A 2500-nucleotide genomic window follows, 5' to 3' on the forward strand; every position below is an offset into this window, starting at 1 on the left:
CGTGAAAGGAAACAGTGGACGAACAAGAGAAGAATAACAAAAGTTGTTTTTTTTTTTTTTTTTTTACTTTATGGAAAGACTTGTTGATTGCAAAACTGTGAGATCAGCTTTAATGAAGAAGAAAAGAAGAAAGGAAAACTCGGGAGGAAGATCATTGTTTCTCTCTTTTCTTATTTTTGTCTTTGGTTTTTCTTCCTTTTCTCCTCGTTTTCTTATCTTTAAACTTTTTATTCTTTCTTTTTCTTTTTTCTTTTTTTTCAACAAAAAATATACAGAGGAAGAGAATAAAAGGAAGGTCTTAAAAGAGCGACGAGTGACAAAATGGAAAGAAGAAAAAGAAAAGAAAAAAAATGAGAAACGAAGAAAAAAAGAAAGAATGAAGAAAAAAGAAAGACAAAAAAGAAGAGAAATCAATTGAAAAAAAAAAACAAACAAGAAAATAATATCCATAAGTATCATACAAAGAAAGAAAAAATACTCCAAAGATTTACTTCTTTCACCTTCTTAGTATTTCACAGAAGAAGGAATCCAAGAAATCTATTGTCTCGGGTTCCTTATTCCTTCGCCAGGCTTGACTACGGCCCTTGGGAATCGCCGGAACTTTTTACTTTATTAAACGTTCCTTGAATCGACATTAGCGTGGCTGTGTTTCCCTTTGTCTGTGGGGATTCTAGTTGTTGTTTTTCTGGGGGTGGGGGGTATTTTGGCTTTCACAGATGGAAAGCAGGGAGGAGGGTAGTATGGAGAACGTGAGAGAGAGAGAGAGAGAGAGAGAGAAAGAAAATGTATGTATATTTGAGAGAAAGAGAGAGAGAGTTAATATATGTGTGTTTTTGATCATACCGCGTGTGTTTCTATGTGCATGCGTGTACAGTATATACACACGCATTTCCTCACCATCTCCCACACGCATCCTAACCTTCCTTTTTTTCTCCCCCAGGCGACGTGGGCGCGTGGCACAGGGTCACTGCGCCTGCGAGACGGCCGTGAGAAGGACCGGGCCTTGACGGAGCTCGAGAATGTCTCCAAAGGTAAGTCATTCAAGGGCGGCGCAAGGGGAAGGGGGGGAGAGAGGGGAAGGGGAGGGGGATATTGGGTAAAAAAGGGAGCAGGGAGAGGGGGAAGAGGATGGGGATATTGAGAAAAAAAGGGCTAGGGGAGGAGGGTGGCAATGAGGGATATTGGGAAATGGGGAGTAAGGGATGTTGATAAAAGGTAGATGGGGGGAGGGACAATGGAGGATATTGAGGAAAGGGAGAAGGAGAGGGATAGGGTGACTCAATAACTCTCTCGCGCAAGGGAAGTGTTAGTATATTTCATCACGTTTCGTGAAGTTCCGTAATTTGACATGATGAAGTTACATATCCTGACGTGAACAGTCTATCAAGTTTATCCAAGGGATTGATAGCGGACGTAGTAATTGACAGGAGTACCAAAGTAGGACTTCGCTTCTTCATCACACTTTAATCCGATAATCTGAACTCACCATTGCAACGAAGGAACTAAAGTCTCTTATAACTATTGTGAAAATCTATTATAAATCCCCTCTCTTACACTATTTATGCGAGCTTGATGTAAGTCTAAAACTACTTCAAGTTTCCACGTTCACAGTTTTATTATTCTATTATTCAATGCGTTCCTCATGCCACAGATAAATAACGTAGACAACTAGATAGGAAACCCTTGTATCTAACTTCTTGTAACTCCCAATGAACAAGCCTATTTTTTTATTTAAATAGTAAAACTTACTCTATATTTCCCCCCTTACGGTGCGTGCATACCTAACCAGCCTCGAGTCTTTTTTCCCTTCCCGCCAACCTCCCTCCCCCCTGCTCTATACGCTAAGGACCTCTTCCATCGAGTCAACAAACATCATCTTCGCTTTGTATCTGTATCCCTCGCCTTATCTTTTTTTCCTTTTTTTTTAACTTACAAGTCGGTATATTTTTATATACTTGACTTACGATTGGAGGGGGGCTCCAATCGTAAGTCAAGTATATAAAAATATACAAGAAATAATAATTCTAGATTGTAACTACCGACTTGTAAGTTAAAAAAAAGGAAAAAAAGATAAGGCGAGGGATACAGATACAAAGCGAAGATGATGTTTGTTTGTGAGTTGAGCGTTCTTGTTACGTGACCCTTGGTAATAGAAGTCCCTATCACGCCGGGATGAAGGTCGATCAGCTGTTGACGAGGAGGTTTGATTGCCACTTTGTCGTATAAGGGGGGAGGGGAGGGGGGGAGGGGGCGAGGAGGGCAGGAAGGTAGGCTATGGCATAGGAATGGGGAGGGGGAGGGGGGAGGGAGATGAGGAGGAGGAGGGCGACATTCTATAGCAAAAGGTGGGGAGGAGTTCGATGTCTATAGTAAAGGAAGGGAGGAGAGAGGAGGGGAGGGGGAAGGGGGGCGAGGAGGAGGAGAGCGACGTCTATGGATGGGGGTAGAGGGGGCGGGGATGGGGGGGAGCGGAAGGGCTTGGTGTTTATATCGGTTGAGT

General features: G+C 42.4%; 1 long non-coding RNA gene across 1 annotated transcript in view; it reads left to right on the plus strand.

The window, feature by feature from the left end:
- The window catches only part of LOC122255230 (uncharacterized), a 254655-nt gene that overhangs the window by 99453 nt on the left and 152702 nt on the right, over positions 1-2500 (plus strand). The window contains exon 2 of the long non-coding RNA XR_015191460.1: positions 941-1031. This is a non-coding gene — a long non-coding RNA (uncharacterized LOC122255230). The remainder of the gene's footprint in view (positions 1-940; positions 1032-2500) is intronic.

This window comes from Penaeus japonicus, unplaced genomic scaffold (genome assembly GCF_977035675.1).
Source record: "Penaeus japonicus unplaced genomic scaffold, GWHDUDI00000001_assembly GWHDUDI00000012, whole genome shotgun sequence".
Lineage (NCBI taxonomy): Eukaryota > Metazoa > Arthropoda > Malacostraca > Decapoda > Penaeidae > Penaeus > Penaeus japonicus.